Here is a 22,349-nt window from a genome sequence, read left to right as displayed (position 1 = left end):
GGCTGATCCTCCAAACTCACCTTGAATGTAAGGCAAAGTCTGGGTTAGGGTAGAGGGGTGGAAAGGAGGTGGAAGGGTGGTTGGGAGCCCCTCCTGGGGACTCTGGTTTCTGGGAGGGCTGCTGTGTTTCTGTATTACTTTTTAACTTGTCTATTTCTGTCTATAGCTGTATAGATTGTAAATACCTGCTGGTATATTGTGCTAAGCTGGAAATAGAAAGCTTCATTTCTTTAATTTCCAGCCACTGAGTCTAGTTTGGGTGATTTTCTTAAGTGTGGAGGGGTGGGTATCACCCAAACCATCACAAACCAAACTATTCTTCTTCCTTGTGGATGGTGCATATAGAATCCCATTCATTAATATGGCTTCCTCAGAGGCCAGAGAACCTGTGAGGAATGACAAAAAGGGCTTCTTTTATACTCTTTCCCCCAGTATTAAGCCTACTAATTGTCGAGATTCCAGGGATTTACTCCCTCTGGGAACAAGGTATGAACAAGAATCAAATTCTTGCCTCTCTTGTAGCAACGAAAAGCAGTAATCACAGGCCAAACAAGGCAATAGCATAGACTGGATAAAGGATGTGATAAGCAATGGAATTCATAAGAGATAATCATGGTAGAAAATAGAATTTGCTCTGTGTGCTACAGCAGCTTGGAATCACATTAAAAATATTTAATGAAAGAATAAGGAAAGCTCAACTACTGAGAATTTAAGCACTCAGTAAACCAAAGCAAAATAGCATCTCCATATTCATAATCCACAAAATCACAATAACACCCTAAATCCATGAAACAGCACTTAGAGAAGAAATATTTATGTAATTAAGCAAATACTGTAGAGTTGAGAGGAAGATTCATTTTACTCAGATAACTGTCAAATAGGCAGCTCAGTAAGTGGCTTGAATGTGATCCTATCTCCTAACAAAACTCTTCATGGAAAAAAACCAAGGTGTTGGGTTTTTTTTTAGAACAGTTTTGCAAGCAATTAATTTTTCTTTTCAAGTTTAAATTCGTGAGAGACAACTGGTGAAGAAGAAACAGATCAATCCATTGTTAATGCCTGTACTGAAAATCTAGAGAGGATTCTTGCATCTCACAGTTTGATCATGTACGCCTTGGCTCAAGCAAAGAAGAAATGGATTCTAGGTAGAATGCTATGAACTACAGTATGAAGATGGAGAAACATTAAAGTCAGTTTACTCTGGAACAGTCCAGAAAGCAGACTGTGGCAATTTTCCAGTGGCTGTTTTAATCATTCTCTGTTTCTGAAGCTCAAGTCTTATTCATCGGCAGCTTATACCTGTAGCACATTGGGCACAGGATACAGCTGTCTTTTTCCTCTCACTTAACCTAGCATACTCAGCTTGTAGCTATAGACATCATTAAGCTGTTTGTTTGCTGAGGTCCTAACTGGTCTGGGAAAAGCAGGATATTGCTGTACATTCTCAACATACAGATATCAACCAGAAAATACTAAATGTCCTTTTTATTCTCTCAGGGAGTGCCAGGAATAGGGAGAATGGAGCAAAGATGGTGATGAGTAGGTTCAGACTGGAGGTGAGGAGGAAGTTGTTCAGCATAAGAGGGGCGAGAGGCTGAAATGGGTTGCACAGAGAGGTAGTTGAGGCCCCATCACAGTATCATCAGGGTTGGAAGAGACCTCACAGATCATCCCCATCCCCAGAAATGCTTAAGGCCAGGCTGGCTGAGGCTGTGGGCAGCCTGCTCTAGGGTAGGGTGTCCCTGGGCATGGCAGGGGAGTTGGAACTGGATGATCCTTGTGGTCTCTTCAAACCCTGATGGATTCTATGATTCTATAAATGACATCCACGGCATATTGGAGTCATTCTGTAAACAAGAAGTGCTAGTCCTTGAACTTAACAAGCCCTGTGTGTAAGATAATGCACATCTGCTAAGCTACAGAATTCAATATGTGACTGCAGAATTTTGCATGACAGGGGAAAGTCATTATGAAAATAAGCAGATACACTGTCAGAAGGATTTCTGTACAAAATGGACCTGAAAATACTAAATGCTTTGTATAATAGTGCCTGTGCATGTGTTAGAATTGGTGTTACTGAGGAACACTATGGAATATGCTTCTGTTCACTGACATTTGCTAATAACTAAGAAGTAATTGATGCTAATCAGTGTTAATGCCTGCTATTAGAAATCACAGCCTAAATAACTGTGTTACACCACACAGACAATATCCAGCATTGTTACAGAAAGACATCTTGCACCTAGGAAAATTATTTTCTATGTGTACTTTCTGATAATTGTCTGATGAGGAATGGTTTATGCTGAATCAAGAAGTACATAACTTCATTATTACTTAATACAAACACATTCATTGTGAGAAACTGGCAAAACAGAAATCCACATAATGTAGGAACAAGGACAATGGTGAGGGCATAAGGACAGTAGGTGTTTTAGGACTGGCCAGGCTGAAGTTTTAAGAGGGAGAGAGGAGAATGAACTGAATGAAAGAATGAATGCTGAGTCAAGCATGGGGAATGAGTTCCACAGCAAAGAGGCAACACAAGCTCCAGAGTTTAAACTGGTTGGTTTAAACTGACTGGCCCTACTAGGAGGGATGATGGCTGAGGGATGGGGCTACACCCTCCATAGTGGCACAGGACAACAGAACAAGCTGGATCACATATTCTACACTATGCTGAGGTTACCCACACTGTATGACAGGAAAGGGGTTGGCCAGGGTTTATGAAACCTGTAGCTCTGAGACTCTATAGCTTGTGAAGTTTCCCATTCTGTTGGTTTCTTTGGAGGTTGTTTTGCTTTGTTTTCTTTGTGTGTGTGTTTGTGTTTCTTTCTCTGTTTCTGGGCTGGGGTTCACCTTTTTTGCTCTCTGTGCTAGTTTGAAGCTAGCTAGAGTATTTTGGTGAAAAGGATTAGATCACAGGCTGTGAAAGAGAAATAAATGGTGATGTCTATTTCACTGGTAGGCATAAGTGCAAGAATCCAAACAGATAAGGGAGTCGCTCTTTGTCTGGGATCTGGGCATTCTCTCTAACCTCTCTGATTAATCCACTTTGCTTGCTAACCCCCCTGGCTGATCCTCCAGTCTTCCTTGGGGCACAAGGCAACGTCTGGAGTAAGGTAGAGGGGTGAGAGAAGGTGGAAGGGCAGTTGGGAGCCCCTCCTGGGGACTCAGGTTTCCAAGAGGGCTGTAGTGTTTCTGTCTTACTTTTCCCTTGTCTATTTCTGTCTATAACTGTATATACTGTAAATCTCTGCTTGATTATTGTGCTAGCTGTAAATATAAGTGTCATTCAAATTTCCAGAGCTGGCTGAGTCTAGTCTGGGTGATTTCCAAAGTGCAGGTGGGTGGGTAACATCCAAACCATCACACTCTGGTTCTGGTTTGCACGTGGCAGTGGCTTCTCATGCTTTTGTCTGCTGTGTATGCTGGCACTTTTTCTGTTTCGCCTCTGTGCAATCTGATATCTCTGCAATGGAGTAGTAAATTGTTTTTATCTCAACTGACACTTCAGAATTTCCTGGGTCCTTTCCTTTTCATCCACCTAGAAGAGAAGGAAGAGGAGACGGCAGAGGAGAAAACCTCTCCATTACAACTAGACTGCTGGGAGTCAGCCGCCAGATGAGTTAAAAGGAGAAACAAGGACAATGGTGAGGCATAAGGACAAGTAAGTGCTTTAGGACTGGCCAGGGTGAAGTGTCAAGAGCGAGAGGAGAGAATGAACTCATTTGCCGAGTCAGGTGTGGGAAATGAGGGCCAGAAAAATGAGACAACACAGGCTCCAGAGAACAATGCTTAGTGGCTGAATTTCTAATCACTAATTCTACTCAAGGGGGACGAAGTGCATCCAGTATAGCCCCAGTAAAATAATATTGAACTATTTAAAGATCTGACATTTAGTTATCTACTTAAGAGAACAAGAGCAGTGATTAGCTTACTATAAATTTAACCCTTCCTTTGCCTTGTTGGGCCTAGGGCTTGAAGTCTGAAGCACCTTTCTTTTCAGCAGAATTGTGATGGTTTGGGTGTTACCTGCCCCCATACCCAGACTAGACTCAGCTGAGCTGGAAATTAAGCAATGAAGCTTTATATTTACAGCTTAATGCAATATCCAAGCAGGTATTTACAATCTATACAGCTATAGACAGAAATAGACAAGTTAAAAAGTAATACAGACACACAACAGCCCTCCCAGAAACCAGGGTGCCCAGGAGGGGCTCCCAACCACCCTTCCACCTTCTTCCCACCCCTCTACCTTATCTCAGACTTTGCCTTACATTCAAGGTGAGTTTGGAGAATCGGCCAGGGGGGTTAGGAAGCAGAAGGACTAGTTACAGATGGCAGATTAGGGAGAGAAGGGAGGCAGCCAGAGAACAACTCTGATATCTATATTCGTGTTCTTGTTTTTACACATCTCAGCAAGCCTATGAGTGCAGCAGACATCACCATTGTTTCCTTTTCCCAGCCTATCATCTAATTCCCCTCACTAAAATACCCCAGCTAGGCTGAAACTAGCACAAGAATGTATGCACGTGTGTGTCCATGTGAAAGAAGCCACAGCTTCTGACACGGGAAAAATTACTTCTTGTTTCTGTTCTGATGGCTGTGTTTATTCTATTGATTAAAAAGGGAACAAGCAGTGAAGGGAAGTTATTTAGGAGGTTAGATTTGAAGATCAGATAAAGAGAACAATGCTCTCTTTAAATGAACATCAAAAGAATATCCTTCTTCAGTTATTTTTAATTAGCTGAAGGTATATTTGCAGGCATCTACTGTGACCTTCTTAAATGCTGCAGCATGGGATTTTTTTTCTCCTGGTTTTGAGGAAGGTCTGAAGGAATCACAGAAAAATCATTAAAATCATGAGGGTTGGAAAAGACCTTGAAGGTCTGTACAGGGTTAACCCTTCTGGTGGAGTGACCTTGAACCTGACTCCAGGTGGTTTTGACCCCTGCCCAAGGGTGGGTCTGAACACCACCAGGTGATTGATGGTTAGCCCAATCCCCCTTCCTGTCTAAAGGTCTATAAAAGCAGGGGGGACTGTCTAATCTCTCTTTCTGCTCTCCCTCCCTGCCTGCTCACATGGAATAACCATTTCTGTTTCCTGCTGCTTATTGTTTCGCCACATGTCCATCACCTCCATGAGGCAGACAAAACCCACTGCAATCAAATCTGGTTTCATATTTACATGTTTTGTGCCTTGTTTCCCATTCCCTACACCTTTCTAACTTCCCTACCTCACATACCTTTTATTTATCCTTAAACTTTTCTTCTTTTAACTTCCAAATCACAGTGCAGTTATTTATTTGGCTCTGCTTTACCTTTCCCCTCTCTCCAGCTAATTCCTTTTCTTTTGTGAAAGAAGGGGGAAGAGGGAAGAGCATTCTCTAAATTGTTATTGGTTCTATTGACTATATTCGAGTCTCTGTGAATTTAACTTAGAACCAAGACAAGGTCATTGAGTCCAACCAGAAGCCAGCTACCAGCAACGCTAAACTGGAGCCTCAAGCGCAACATCCACATGCTTCTTCAACTCCTCCAGAGATGGGGACTCCACCACCTCCCTGGCCAGCCTCTTCCAATGCCTAACCCCTCTCTCACCCTTCCAATTCACAAGCACAGCCTTGTGTGCTCTCAGCTTCTGCTTCATCCCCACCCTCTTCCTCTCTGTCATTCATATCTTCTCCCCAAATCTACCAGCTTTTCCCCAGGCCCACTCATGCCCACCACAGCTGCCCCAAAGCTGGAAAAGACCTTGACTGTCCTGCAAGCCAGCTACCAGGAACACTGAACTACAGCCTGAAGGAAGCTACTACCCAGTTGCAGATGTAGGGAGGTGTAGAAGAATAAGAAACACAAGAGGAAAATCAAGAAGAGACAAAGGAGCATGCATTTCATTTATTTTCTGTCTTACCTAACACTCTCACTTTGAGGCTTAGTTTGGCCTCCCTGACAGATCCTGAGCTTTGATATGTTGCTCTAAAGACTCAAATTTTGATCATACCAAGAGTTGATCTACTGCAAAAAATTCTACCAAATAAGCTAATAGCAAGCCACCTTTCCATAGCAATCTTTTTGTTCCAGATTCTAAGGTTTTATAGTTGTCTAAAAATGAGACAAGCAAAAGCAAAACACCACCTTGTCACACTGGAAGAAAACCACGCACTTAGCACGTGACAGTAATGGGTCTGCTACCTGCTGAATCCTACTGTTTTAAAGACACATCCAAATATAATTAATATTTAAGCAAATATTTCTTTCCTTGATCTGCTTAACTGCCCAAGTGTGGCAGAGAGGTTTAAAAAAAACATGACTTTTTCTTTCTGCAGAGGAACACCCAGCACAGACACTGCCATATGTATTCAGTGACTAGAATATATTTTATTAAACATGCCAAGCAAATTGAGCAGGAAGGAGCAGGACTTCTCAGTCCTTTCTAAAAAGATAGTTTAAGCCTTCTAGTATCTGAAGTAGAACAAGGAGCAATGGATGTAAGTTGCAGCACAGGAGGTTCCACCTCAACACAAGGGGGAAATTCTTTACTGTAAGGGTCACAGAGCACTGGAAGAGGCTTCCCCAGAGAGGTTGTGGAGTCTCCTTCCCTGGAGACTTTCCAGGCCTGTGGATGTGTTGTTCTGTGATCTGTGCTAGATAGGATTGTCCTGCTCTGGCAGGGAGGTTGCACTCAATGATCTCCTTGGGTCCCTTCCAACCCCTAACATCCTGTGATCCTGTGAAGGGAGCCTACAAGAAGGCAGGGGAGGGACTACTGACAAGGTCTTGTAATGACAGGATGAGGAGTAATGGGTTTAGACTGGAAAAAGGGAGATTTGAACTAGATGTTAGGAAGAAGTTCTTTCCAGTGAGGGTGGTGAAACACTGGCACAAGTTCCCCAGGGAGGTTGTGGCTGTTCCCTCTCTGGAGGGGAGATGGTGCCAGGTCAGATGAAGCCTTGAGCAACCTGTTGTAGTGGAAGGTGTCCCTGCCTATAGCAGAGGGTTGAAACTGGATGATCTTTGAGGTCACTTCCAACCTAAAGCATTCTCTGATGCTATGATTGTTTTTCCCATGGGCCAGGCATCTCCCTATCTTTCCTCCCCTGTGGGAGGCATCCTGAAGCTGTGGGTCAAGTGCTTATACCTAAAGCACCTGAAGAGAAATAATAAAGTCATGCCAAAGAATGCCATACCTTCATCTGAAAACATCACACAGAGATGCAACCTGTGCTACGTATATTGCTTTGGAACAGAATAGAATACACAGCTCTCAAACCTACCCAGATTTTATAGAGCCTTCAAAAGTGTCCTAAGGTCTGCATGTTCCTCATGTTTGCTCCTGTGAGCTCCTCACTGAACTGAGGTTAAAAACATAGGCCTGGCCCTAAACCATTTACAGTCACCTGAGGTCTGGGATAGAATCATAGAATCAAGCAGGTTGGAAGAGACCTCCAAGATCACCCAGCCCTAGCCAATCAACCAGGCCATGGCACTAAGTGCCTGTCTCAGTTCTAATTTAAATTTCCAGAGCCTCAAATAAATTTGATAGAACCAATAACAATTTTATAGAGTGCCCTTCCCTCTTCCCCCTCCTTTCCCAAAAGAAAGGGATTAGAAGTAGAGAGAGGAAAAGGTAAGCACAGCCAAATAAATGAATCTCACTCCGTTTGGAAGTTAAAAAGAGAAGTTTAACAATAACTGAAAAAGGTATCTGAGGTAGGGAAGTTACAAAGGTACAGGGAAGGGAAAGCAAATACAAAAGGTATAAATACAAAATCATCACCCAGCACTTCCAATATAGTATCTCCAGTAGTCACAGATGTAAAATCCTGTGAATACAGAAGTACTCTGGCAATGTGGAGCTGAGACTGAGTTCAACAAACTAGGAATTAATGGAAAAATAATGCATCATCTATAGAAAATGAAGAGATATTGCAATGTAAGCAAGGAAAGAGTTTGTGTGACAGGTGATTGGATTACAGAACAAGTGATCCAGAGTGGCAATTCAGCTGATGTTTACTAGTTCAGGAAAGTGCAACAAATATGCAGCAGCAAAATCTCTTTTTGCTTATTTGTAACAGAGGCACAGACACCTCATTGCTATTTCACACATCACCATTTCAGAACTAGTCTTTTCCTGGCATTTACTAAGTGTGTGTTCTTATGCATTAGAAACCTGCAGCAAAACATGCTAAAATATTATTAGTTGTAGTACCCTGATAGTGGCTAAACCAAGACTTGGTACATCTAGAAACTGTCAACTGATCAGGAGCATTATGTGGAAAAAAATGACCTTCCCAGCTAAATATGCACACAGTTTTGACTGATTAATTCTATTTAAAGCTTTTTAAAATTCATTAAATCAAAATTAATTTTGAATTTTATGCTTGTAGTTAGGAGGCAAAATATACTATCAGCTATTACACACTTCACATTGCAAAGGCAATCATTCTGTCATCCAAAAACGAGATAAATCAGGGCATGGTTTGAGCTTTTTTAATCTCTCTGCACCTCTGGCAACAATTATCTCCACAAGGCACATCTGTTAGTGGTTCCTAGGCTTTCCAAGGCATGGAAAGGAGGTGCCACTGTTCTATAATGACATTCTGCTGCTCTTCTGGCATAAGATATCTGATAGCTCAGCTGTTAAGGATTTAGAAATCCAGATATTCCCAAATTATTCTGTCTGGATACATTTTGCACAATTGCTCTGTTCTGTTAAAACCACATTTCAAAGAAACGTTTGAGCAAAATATTTGTTCCCAAATTAATTCCACGTTACTTAATATGGAGTATGCAGAGAATTTGTTCATTTGTCGCTCTGTTACGCAGCAGACCTTAGAATGAGACAGGATATTATATTCTACAGCTTGATTCCAGGTATTCTGCTCTTCAAAGCTACAATTGAATATCCCCATAAAACAGAAAGATGGAGAAATGACTGCTTAACTTCAAGCAATATGACTACTACCTAAACCTTTGTTTTTCCTGCTTATCTAGAATTTGAACACCATGAGTTAGAATAGAATGATAGAATCAAGCAGGTTGGAAGAAAATGCCAAGCTCATCCAGTCCAACCTAGCATCCAGCCCTAGCCAGTCAACCAGACCATGGCACCAAGTGCCTCAGCCAGGCTTTGCTTCAACACTTCTAGAGATGGTGACTCCACCACCTCCCTGAGCAGCCCATTCCAATGCCAATCATTCTCTCTGCCAACAACTTCCTCCTAACATCCAGCCTAGACCTCCCCCCCACCACAACTTGAGACTGTGTCCCCTTGTTCTGTTGCTGCTTGCCTGGCAGAAGAGACCAACCCCCACCTAGCTACAGCCTCCCTTCAGGTAGTTGTAGACAGCAATGAGGTCAGCCCTGAGCCTCCTCTTCTCCAGACTGCACATCCCCAGCTCCCTCAGCCTCTCCTCACAGAGTTTGTGTTCCAGGCCCCTCACCAGCTTCATCCCCCTTCTCTGGACATGTTCCAGTATCTCAACATCTCTCTTGAATTGAGAAGCTCAGAATTGGACACAGTACTCAAGGTGTGGCCTGACCAGTTTTTGAAACATGAAAATAATCCAAATTGAAACAACTCATCTTGATATTATCAGAACCTCTAATACATAAAGTTTAACACACACAAGCAAAAAACCATTTTATAATTAACAAAATGAAAAGTCCTACCTTTTTTCTTATGTATCTTAAAGACTGCTGCCTGAAGCCAAAATTTCATCCATACTTTTAAGTTTTGTAAATGGATCTCTTACATCAGATTTCATAGAATCACAGGATCATGGCATGGTTTGTGTTGGAAGGAATCTTAAAGATCATCTAGTTTCAACCCCTCTGCCACCAGCAGGGACATCTTCCACTAGACCTGGCTGCACAAAGCTCCATCCAGCCTGGCTTAGAACACTTCCAGGGATGCATTCACAACATCTCTAGGCAATCTATTCCAGTGTCTCATCACAAAAAATGATTGTTTCCTTAGTATCTAATCTGGATCCACCCTCTTTCAGTTTAAAGCCATTAGCCTTTATTCTCTCACTGGATTCCCCGATTAAAAGTCCCTCCCCATCTTTCCTGTAGACCTCCTTTAAGTACTGAAAGGACACTAAAAGGTCTTCCCAGATCCCTCTCTTTTCCAGACTGAATGGCCTCAACTCTCTCAGCCTGCCCTCAGAGCAAGCATGCTTCAGGTCTCTGATCATCTTTAAAGCCTCTCTTCAGGACCTGCTCAAGTAGGTCCAAGTCCTTATGCTGAGGTCCCAGGACATAACTATCCTTAGGTAGAAAATGGGAACAATTCTTATTGCTATAAATACTGTCACTTTATGTCTAAATGCTTTATTCTGCTAATCTAGCAGAGTGATCCAGTTCACAGATCATTGTAGTCCATTTTCTGGCAGTCCTGAGCTATCACATTCTGTGTTACCAGCATAGACATGACAGATAGCAGGGAATCAGCAGCAGTCCACTGTGCAGTGCCAAGTGACTAAAAGTGGAAATGAAGTTTTTGGGACAGTCATTGACTGCTCTATACAAAACTGAATCAGGAGGTCCTATGTGTTTGAGCTTCTCTTTCATGAGGCTTCATAAACTTAGTGATCTACTTTCAACCTCCAAAACATACTAATCATACAGACTAATCAGAATTAAGCTGTCAGAGGACTATGGAAATTAGCTCTGTAGTATGTACAAAAGTCAAGGGTATACAAAGACTCAATTTTTGGCAGTATTATGTGTCCAGCTTTACTGCCTAAATCAGGCATCTTAACATCTGATCACTGTTAACATATGCTTTTGTTTTCCAGTCGTTGTTTTATTGTTTTGAAAGTAACAGCTGAAAATCAACTGAGAGTAAGCTTTACTTATTACCCACAATGCATGCCAAAACGCACATTTGCCCACTGACCTATCAAGGAAGACTACTGTCAGCCAGAGGGGAGGACACAGAACCTCAGTTCTTCCATTTAAAATATAAACATTGTTTTATGGGCAGCATTTATCTTACATGAAAGTGTAATAAATTGCAGAAGAGGTATAGAACAAACAAAACCAACAAACAAAACCATCCAGGTGGAAATTAGGACTTGATTCATACTCATTCAGCCCTAGGGCAGTCTCCAAAAGGCTGATCAGTGAGACTTGTGTGGTGGTCTCCCCATACTTAAGAAAATCACCCAGACTAGATTCAAACAGCTGAAAGTTAAGGAATGAAACTATATTTACAGCTTAGCACAATATAAAAGCATATATGCACAGATATATACAGTTATATGCTAGTTAAAAGTAGTACAGAAACACAATACCCCTCCCAGAAACAATCCCAGCAGGGCTCCCAACCCAATCCCTCCTTCCTCCTCCCTCTTTCTCTTCCTTCAGAAATAACCAGATCAACCCACCTATATTTCACATGATAAATCTGGAGATCTGAGGTGAGATGTCAAAAAGATGGCAAGGAGGTTAGAGGAAAAACAGTTAGAGCAGATTGGAGTTAAGGCAGAAGCAGCCACAGAGAGCAGACCGCCAGAAAGAAGGTGCAGCCAGAAGCGAGAGCTGAGCAGCGCACGAGGAGTGTCTTACTGATATTTTGACTAGTTGTGCTTCTCAGCAGAAGAATGGCTGATATAGGGTACTGGTGCTTTCTTTCTTCTCACAGCTAAGCATTTAATTTCTCTCAGTAAAATATTCCAATTAGTCTCAAACCAGGACAACCTTGGATGGTCAATTTGAACTCTGCACTGGATGAAATCTTGAGTACAGATCTCAAACGCATTTGAGATCAACAACAAAGAAAGTATCTCTGAATGAGAAGTGAATAAGCAGGGTGCCCTTACTTTTTCTTGCACAGTCATCTTTACTAGACAAGAAAGAACCTCTAACACAGACTACACAGCAGCAGAATAAAATACAGAAGTAGCAATATTGACATATTGCACTGTAAGCGATTATTTAGAATCCTAACAGCAGCTTACAGTGCCTCCTGAAGCTCAGCCCTGCAGTTCACATTCCATGATGAACAGCTGGAAATTAATTACAAACCTTGATATAACCAAACCATGCAGATTGTAGTATTGAATAATGAAAAAAAGGATACCAATTAATTAATATAAATTTGTATCAGAAATCAGTGCACATCATAAGCTTTTCCCGAGTTATGGAAGCAGCTTACCAGCCTGACATAGCCAAATAAGCCATTTCTTTGCTCAAGAAAATGGAAGTAGTCCTCTTTAAAACCACATAAAATTACAGAACTATGAGGATTACAAAGTTCCATGGATACTGAAATATACACATCAGTCTCCTTCCTGTAGTGTAAGGAAGCGTAGTGAAGTCAGGAGACACCATTCTTCAGCAACAAGACATTGCATGCCTCATCTTTCTCTTCTTTTAGGAAAGGTTATTTCTGTCTCAAATCCTCTGTTTTCTAAACTTCAATGCAACTTCTCTCCATATACACAGCATTAGAAAACTTAATACTTACTGATAGACTCCAATACTGTGTAACTTAACGACTGAAGATGGCAGCTTTACTGTAAGCTTGAGTATATCCTGAAGGACTATTACTGGTCCTTCCCCGCTAGAGAAGTCCAATTTTCAGCTTTAACTATAAATGCACATTACATCACATTAAATTACCTTACAAAGGAAGAAGTGTGTCTAACAGAGAGAGTGATTTGCCATTGGAACAAGCTGCCCAGGGAGGTGGTGGAGTTGCTGTCCCTGGAGATGTTCAAGCAAAGCCTGGATGAGGCACTTAGTGCCATGGTCTAGTTGATTGGACAGGGCTGGGTGATAGGTAGGACTGGCTGATCTCGGAGGTCTCTTCCAACCTGGCTGATTCTATTGTGATGAAATAACAGACCATTTGAAAGTTTCCATAACTGTGAGTACAGTGAACTCTCTCTCTAGTTCTATTTTTCATTTATATATCAATAATATTTTTTCAATGTTTTGCAAGGCCTCTGTGGGCTCTAGAAAGTCATTTTTCTTTGTAATAGAAAAATAACATTTCTGAGAGATTTGAATTATCTCAGGAGATAAGTAATTCACAGACTACTTTATGACTGACACATATATACCCAGAGATGCAAGGAGATTAAATCTTGTGGCTACTTGAGGTATGAACCCATTCCGTGTCAATCTTCCTTCATTTGTTTCTGGAGACTGACACTGTGCAGTGCTCACCAGTCAGAAATGCATCAATCCTTCAGAGAAACAGTAGAGGGAACTTTCATTTGCATTCACTTAAATAGATGAGATCAGCAATGAAATCCATTGGAAATGAACACTCCTGGGGATGCTGGTTTCATTGCCTCTGCAGTGATAAAGGATGGCATTTACAGAAAGGTCCTCTGAAAAGCAAGTACACAAACCACTGCAGCAGCATAGGTACTAACACTGTTATGTGACACTGCATCCAGCTTCTCTACTCTTCTGGGATCAGAATTAGAACTCATAGCTCTAATTTATAAGTCTAAGTAATGACTAATGGCTGAGTAATGCTATAGGCACTAATGCTGGCCAACAGCCAGCATTTTGGGTTGAAAATGTTGAGCAAGCTTAATATTTTGTTTCAATTTATTTTTGTAGGTAATGCATTTATCACATAGCTCAAGTCAAGGAAACAAGTTGGAGTATTTTCTAAATTGGTTTCCTAGGCAATACACTTGCATGGTTTACTGTTCTTCACTTTGTTGTTTGGGGTTTTTTCCCACTTCCTGAAAAATGTTGTAAATAATATTCCAGTCTTTGTAATTATTTGTTTTTTAATCAGCATTTTGCAAGGGAGAAGTCTTTAATCTTATCTGATGATATGCTGAAGAACACACTGAGGTCTGGGGACCCACTAAGTGGGTCTACAACTTAAGGTAGATGTCTCTGATGTAATCACATTACATGAGAAAAATGTTATTGCCTTTTGAAGGAAATAAGAGGTTCATCTCTTTATTTTGGGTGTCAGGCCTTGGTTTTAGATCTTTACATTGTCCCAAATAGTCATGCACTGCACATCACATTAATGCATCGACAATTTCCCATTTAGCAGTTACTGGAATTGTTTTCAATGTGGGCTTTCACATGGTTGATGTCAACTCACATGCTTTTGCAATCCTACCCCTCGGGTTTCCTTGCTTTGGCAGTCAACTCAAATACACCTTAACATTATCCTGCATCGCAAAACAACCTCAGAAGATTCATGAACCCTGCTGCATAACAGATTTTCCTTTGGTTGTTCATCTAATCTCCCTCACATTCAGTAAATATCATACAATTAGGCATAACTCTCCATCAAACCTTTCAGATCTAGCTGAAATATTTTTATGGGGTTGGACTCGATCTCCCTAGGTCACTTCCAACCTCTGTTATCCTTTGATCTGAAATTCCCACAATCCTTCCAGCATTCAGATAGCCAGTGTAAAAACCTTTCTATCAAAACCATATTTCTGCAAGTATATTTTTAACTAATTCAAGTTTCCACTATTATTTGCTGCCCAGAAACAAAAAATTCAGTAAAGTTGAGCATCTTAGTACATTCATAAGAAACTGTGTTCACTATTAATAATGAAAAAGGGAACAGTTTCACACAGAATAAGGATTCTCATTTATATATATATATGACAATCACAGAATTTCTCAGTTTGGAAAAGACCTTCAAGATCATCGATTCAAATCATTAGTTTCACACTGGCAAGTCCTTGACTAAACCAAATCCCTCAGCACAACATCTCATCACTATGAATCACTATGGCTGGCAAGGACCACCAGGACCATCCTGTTCAACCCTCATTCCAGCATCCAATTTCAAAATATTGATTGTCATTTCATAGAATCAACCAGGTTGGAAAAGACCTCCAGATCATCCAGTCCAACCTAGCACCCAGCCCTAACCAATCAACTAGACCATGGCACTAAGTGCCTCAGCCAGGCTTTTCTTGAACACCTCCAGGGATGGCAACTCCACCACCTCCCTGGGCAGCCCATTCCCATGGCAAACCACTCTCATTGAGACACTTTTGCTACAAAATTCAGAGAGTAGAAACATTAAAATGGTTTCAAGTTGGTTTGATTCTTCCTTTCCTGAAGCTCAGATACTTTATATTATGTGTCCTTAAGCTGCAGTAAGATAAATGGTAACCGAAGTCCCCAAATCACCATCTAGGGCAATGGAAATAAGGCAGAAATGTTACATGATGCTGGTTGAAGCATACTAAACATACTTGCATACATTTATCTGTTCTGTACTCACAATATGCCACATACTGTGAAAGACAGGAATAGATGAATATGCAAAAGATGCTAAGGTAGCACAGTAAAGATATTTTATAGGCTAATTTGGAATGAGCTCTGTAAGAACCAAATCGCAGAGTCAGAGCTCAGGTATATCATGCGTACCAACATATGACAATAAAACTTTTATGTTTCCATCATATTGGTTTATGTCAAATAGTTAATAGAGAAAAAGTAGATTAGAAATGTTTCTGAAGTTTAAAGATGCTTCATTATTGGTATCTTTTCTTATATTACTTCTACCATAAAACTAGCAACTGTGTTAACAGAAGCGTAATCTCATCAACCAAAAAATTGCCAACATTAAATACCATTTCAAAATTACCTGAAGTAAGGTGATACCCTTTTACACACCATCACACAGCTATGGACAGACTGAAGATAAATTCCAGTACCTCAGAAGAGGGCCTGTCTGTTTTCCTGCCAGTAACACAGCTGTGAAGAGAGAAAACAATCCTCTCCACGTTTCCCACAAGGCCTTCCCCCCTGCTGTAAATTATCCTGTAGCTCCAGAGCTTCTTGCAGACCTAGCAGCATCTTGGTGAGACACAAGAACATCAGAAAACAAGGAGGTCAACAGAAGCACATCATCCAACAAGAGACAGGAACCATAAGCAGAAGAAAATATCAGCTCACAGGGAGGAAGATCTGCAAGGCAACATAAGCTTTCTTACTTTCTCCTCCCCTTTCTTTCATAGGTTAGGAAACGGAAAGATTAGAAAGAACACTTTGTTTCCTACTGTTTCAACACTGCAATGGGCAAGAAATGCAGGACAGAAATAGGATTTCCAAGAACTGCAGTTGTCCAGAAGCAGCAGAAATGGAAGCAGGAAAAGTGACTTGAACTATGGAAAACTATTAATAAGAAAACCAGCACAAGAGAGCAAAACACTGCTAAGTCATTCAAGAACAGCACTGGACACTAGACTCAGCAGGACCAGGAGTACCTCCATACTTCTGTGGGTGGAAAGTGCAGCATTTCACACTAGCTGTGGAGCTCCCACAGGACAATAAGGATATTGTGTGCATGCATGTGGAAGAGAAAAAGGAAGTGAGAACAGAGAGAATAAATGAGAGAGAAAATGAGAGTGACACAGAAAATGGTGGCTCATGGAAAGTTGAAGTCGTCATTTTGAGTAAATCAATGAAGCTTTACCTGCAGAAATAACAACCTCCTTTGTATGGGAAGAAAGGGAAAGTAATTTCATTTGTGGAACAGGTATTTTTGATGCTTTATTTGGTCTAAATGAGGAGAGAAAATTGTATTGCTCTATTCTGCTCATTACTGACAGTTTTTTCCCTAAACACTTCACAATCATTTCTTTACCAGGCTCTCAGAGTTCATGAGAAAGCCTCTAAAAACTCTAAATTCATCAAAGGCTGCTCCAATGAAGTGATACTTCAGGAATTATATACCTAACTTTTGCTTCAATAGCTCCTGAAATAGTTACCTTACTGCTCTTTAAGCCTGCACTGGTGTTACTTTTTTAGGACAACCACTAGTATTTTCTTACACAGTGCCTTTGCTGTCAGAACGCAACTCTGTTCTTTTTATTTCTTCCTTCACCCCCTCAAAGCCGCTCCTAACAGGAGTAACTCTGTGTTTCCTAGAGTAGGAAGGTTCATGGGTGATGAAAACTGCAACCAGATATCTAAAACATTCAAGTTTCCCTCCCACATTTTCAACTAGAGTGAAAAAGATTGAAAACAAAAGAGGGAGGAAAGCCAGAATGGTTTACCAAATAGTTGTGTGACCTGGATAATTAGAAATATTAACATATTACAGAAAACATTTTAAACAATTTAAAAAAATATGTAAAATTGAGACTGAAGCAAAGAAATTATAATGGCAGGGCACTACATTCCACCTTTCCATTGAAGAGGCATATTTGGCATGCAACCTGCTACCTTAAAAAATATTTCCAACAGTGAAGCTTCCAGATCTTCCTTTATGATTTTATTTTCCAGACACAAAATGCTCAATGTTAAAGAACAATCCACTTACACTCTGTCCCCCTATCCCATTTCTTAAGCCAGCACTTTCTCCATAGATTAAATCAGGTTGGAAGAGACTTCCAAGATCATCCAGTCTAACCTATCACCCAGCCCATGGCACTAAGTGCCTCATCCAGGCTTTTCTTCAACATCTCCATATAGCATTAAATGAATTCCAGTTTTGCTTGGTTTTTAACACAGCACAAATACTTGTTAATGACTGCTCTGTTATAGTTATAAGAAAATACATAGTCTCTATGGATCATATAATCAACCAGGTTGGAAGATACCTCCAACATCATCCAGTCCAACCTAGCACCCAACCCTAAACAATCAACTACAACGTGGCACTAAGTGCCTCAGCCAGGCTCTGCTTCAACACCTCCAAGAACAGTGACTCCACCACCTCCCTGGGCAGCCCATTCCAATGCCAATCACTCTCTCTGACAACAACTTCCTCCTAACATCCAGCCTAGACCTCCCCCAGCACAACTTGAGACTGTGTCCCCTTGGATCCTCATAGATGTAATCTATCAGGATAGTTAATACCATCTTTTCATTTCAGGGAAGAGGAAGATGGAAGGGAATATTCCCCTTGAACTGTCACGATTCATAGAATCATCGAATCAGCCAGGTTGGAAGAGACCTCCAAGATCATCCAGTCCAACCTAGCACCCAGCCCTAGCCAGTCAACCAGAGCATGGCACTGAGTGCCTCATCCACAAAGAACTCACTGAAGTTCGAACTCACTGCCACAGCTTTTTTTCTTAGACATTTTCCCTCCTGCAAGCTAAAGCAGGATCTAAATATAAAAATGGGCATAACTGTAAGTGTATCAGTTGGATTATACTCAGGACAAGAGAAAAAGATTCAACAAATGCCTAATATAAGGCATTCAGATAGAAAACGAATCTAATATCATTGTCATTTTTAAGATAATTTAATTCCAAAACACTATATATTTCTTCAGAAGTGGCAGAGAACTTTCATTCCAACATACTGTATTTCACACAAATAGTATTGCAGCTTCTCTATCAGTCCCACACAAAGCAACTGCTCTTTCAGAAAAGGCATTTGCAAAATTGACTTAATGGCTTCAGTACAGTCATTTTAACTGCCTAAGAGAAATTACATGTGAAAAAAAACAAACATAGGTGCCTGGAGATGTTCTCATGTATAAAAAAAAAATCCATCACAGCTATATATGCAATAGCAATTAACTCAACATAGTCCTGGCTTACTGAAACTGTCAAAGTAGAAATTTGGAAGTGATTCTACAAGGGTAACACAGGTGATTCATAGAAGAATACTGGCAGCAGCAAGCCTCTTCCAGGAAAGCAAGAACCAGATGTAGCAAACAAACCAGACTTCTGCTAGGTACCAAAATTCAAATACTTACAGAAATTAAATACATGTTTGTAGAGAGCACACATTGTATAAAGTATGCAAATACAATCCTGCCCACTTCCTCCTCAACCATCAGAAGATCAACTGAAACACACAGAAATGTCAGAAGATACCAGTAAAGTTCAAGGGTATTCTAGTTGCCACAGTGCCCTCAAACGTAGCCCATTTACCTTTTGTAGCTACCAAACTACTGGAAAATTTATCCCTTTAGCTAAACCTAAATATATTTCATAACCTTTTATTTCTTTGCATAAAAAGACTACAACAGTAATAACTTAAAAGCAGAATGCAAATCATTGAATCAGTCAGAGTTGGAAGGGACCACAAGGATCATTTAGTTCCAACTCCCCGGCTGTGGGCAGGGACACCCTACCCTAGAGCAGTAAATGTGTTACTTGCTGTGTTTGAAGGTCTAATTTATTAATGCTGTGGGATCTTGATCTGCCAGAACAATTGATTAACAATGTGTCCTCTAAACAGATACAGAAGAAGCGTAGAGCGAGCCCCGATTCAATTCCATGTTAAAAAGAGCTACACAGTACCTTCTGCATTCATGCTGGGCACATAACACCACAAACCTTGGAAAAACTTATTTAAGATGTAGTCTCTCTTATGACATACAGTGAATCTGCAGCCATCAAAAAGAACCCAGAGCAAGCAGTACTGTTACCCACTGATTTCACCAAGCACAATAGATGGGATCTCTAGATTTCCTTTATTAATGTCATATGCCTAAGCATTCTTCAGCTAGATCCTTCTTCCCCTGTACTCAGCACTGGTCAGGCCACACCTTGAGTACTGTGTCCAGTTCTGGGCCCCTCAATTCAAGAAAGATGTTGAGGTGCTGGAACATGTCCAGAGAAGGGCAACAAAGCTGGTGAGGGGCCTGGAGCACAAATCCTATGAGGAGAGGTTGAGGGAGCTGGGCCTGTTTAGCCTGGAGAAGAGGAGGCTCAGGGGTGATCTTATTACTGTCTACAACTACCTGAAGGGACATTGTAGCCAGGTGGGGGGTGGCCTCTTCTCCCAGGTAACCAGCAATAGAACAAGGGGACACAGCCTCAAGTTGTGCCAGGGTAGGTATAGGCTGGATGTTAGGAAGAAGTTCTTCACACAGAGAGTGATTTCCCATTGGAATGGGCTGCCCAGGGAGGTGGTGGAGGCACCGTCCCTGGGGGTCTTCAAGAAAAGACTGGATGAGGCACTTAGTGCCATGGTCTAGTTGATTGGTTAGGGCTGGGTGATAGGTTGGACTCTTCCAACCTGGTTGATTCTATGATTCTTTGAAGAAATACAATATATATCTCTTCGGGCTTTACAAGCAAGAAAAGATCCACAAGTTGATCAAATATTGGCCCAAAATACTGATTTTAATACAGACATAAAATAGCTTTCTCTCTTTGAATTTCACACAGGATGATTGATTCAGTCAGTATGCCTGTGAGCAAATCTCTTCAAACAGTGTTTACATATGTAAATGTTGACTCAAATGTATTCTGTAACCCACAAAACTGCTGCATATCAAAGATGTTGCTGGGAGTGATTTGGTATCCAACATACGGAACTGTAGGCTGCACTGAAAGGCACTGCTTCTTGTGTGTGTCAAAAGACCCATTCCAATCTTAGCATTAGTGGGTTTATAATGAGCATGTGGCAGAGGGGGTTGGGGAGGTGTGGTGCTAGTTAGCGACATATTTTGCATTGTGTCACCTGGTTTCTCTCTTGTACACTCAGTGAACTGAAGAACTGCTGGAGGCTCTACTGTACTGAGCTGTGCTTAGAGAGTAAGAAAGTTGTCATACATTCAGGTACACAGGGTCCTTCTTTGATAAAATGTACCGTTCTCTTGGTCAAATACCTGCCTTCTGCCAGCTGCTCATTGAGAACAATTGTATTAGCAGTATCTCACTTTCAGAAATAGGTAACATCTGACAGATGTAACCTGAGACCTGTGGTCACTAAGTGTTCTTGCTCTCCTTGAGCTTTTCTCACAATAGCACTGGAATGTGCTTTCAGTAGAACCGAGTGCCCTGTGGATTGACCTGTAATGTTTACTATTCAGAAACCCTTCCACAAAGAAGCATATCCTTTCCATGATAACATTACCTACAGCACCTTTATTATCCTACTACTGCTTTTCCCTCCTCTGAAAAGATGATCATTTATGTTGCTACTCCAGTTCTGCCATTCCTTTTTACTCATTTTCAGCTGTGCTCATTAGATCAACATGGAGTTTAGCAAGACTTCTACTCACATCAGTTTGTTTCTGGAATGCATGTACAATCATTTCAGGAAAGCACCTATTTGGATGGATGCAATCAAAACCAAACTGATGTCAAACCTATGCTCCAAGCCTCAAGACTATGCTAATGTCAAATGCAAGCTAATTCTGATTTAGAAGATGCCTCAGTGGAGCATTGCATGAAAGCAAAAAAGTCCTGCTACTAATCACATACTTAGACTTCTTCTGCTTCAGACAACTGCATTGTTTACATTTACCTCATAGAGGCAACATTGTCAAAAGAAATTATACTAGATTAGTAAACAGAAGGCTTAATTCCATCCTTGTTTGTGAACAAGCCAGGCTACTCATTTCCACCACACCACCTGTCTTACTCATTTACACTGTAAGCTCTGCAAGGCTGGGAATATCTTTTACAAACTCTCTCCAGAAAGTTACCTCACACAAGGGAGTTCTGACTTCTCCAAGAAACAGCAATACTACTTCTATTGCAAGTAGTAAAATGCAAATTGCTTGCATTGAGCAAAATTCAGTATAAAAAAAATACATGTTTTGCTTCCAGAAGGCTTTTTAACTGAAGTTTGCCATTCTTGAAGACAGTCATCCCCTGTTACAACAGTTCAGTGTTCCTGATACACAGCTACCTCCTCTGGTAACTCTGATAAAGGTGAAAGAACAGAACTGTAAGACTGCTGCAAGAAGGTCCTACCACTGTTCTCATACACTTAGGACACCCTTCTGAAAGAGGTCATATTTTAAGTATGCATTAATTAATTACTTCTATTCATTCCAATGTGTGCTGTGATCCACAAGGATTGCGGATGTTTATCATTCTTAGAACAGCACCCCCACAGTCATGCTATTTGCTGTGCTTTAAGGAAGCATCTTATTGCTTTCATTGCTTCTTATGACATCTGAATTTACAGGTTTCATTCTTCATCCCATCATTAGCAGTCTTCTCTTACTCTGGCTCTAACTCAGAATTTGCCTTTTAGTCACTAGTTCATAGAATCAACCAGGCTGGAAGAGACCTCCAAGATCATCCAGTCCAACCTAGCACCCAATCCTATCCAATCAACCAGACCATGACACTAGGTGCCTCATCGAGGCTTTTCTTGAGCACCTCCAGGGACAGTGACTCCACTTCCTGGGCAGCCCACTCCCATGGCAAATCACTGTGTCTCAGACACTGAACTCCTTTGTGCACAGCTGAATCAGTGTCTAATTTTCCTCTCTTTATCAAGTACAAAACACTTTTCTGAGGTACCAAATTAAATGTGTCCACGCACTTCATGTTTATCCTTCCTACATTTTTTTGCTGTTTTTGTTGATATCAAATTACTTAAAAGATCTCAACTTGGTACTTCCTTTCTTATACTCATTTGTAATGTTTGCCCATTTTAGATTTTTGGGCCATAAGTAG

The 22,349-nt window shown here is 41.0% G+C and overlaps 1 protein-coding gene across 2 annotated transcripts in view; it reads right to left on the bottom strand.

The window, feature by feature from the left end:
• PRKN (parkin RBR E3 ubiquitin protein ligase) overlaps positions 1 to 22,349 on the bottom strand; it is a 667,734-nt gene that overhangs the window by 631,164 nt on the left and 14,221 nt on the right. The gene's annotated exons all lie outside the window — the stretch shown is intronic.

This window comes from Pogoniulus pusillus, chromosome 18, assembly GCF_015220805.1.
Source record: "Pogoniulus pusillus isolate bPogPus1 chromosome 18, bPogPus1.pri, whole genome shotgun sequence".
Lineage (NCBI taxonomy): Eukaryota > Metazoa > Chordata > Aves > Piciformes > Lybiidae > Pogoniulus > Pogoniulus pusillus.
The sequence above is the reverse complement of the archived record's forward strand: the minus strand, read 5'-3'. Positions and strand labels throughout refer to the sequence as shown.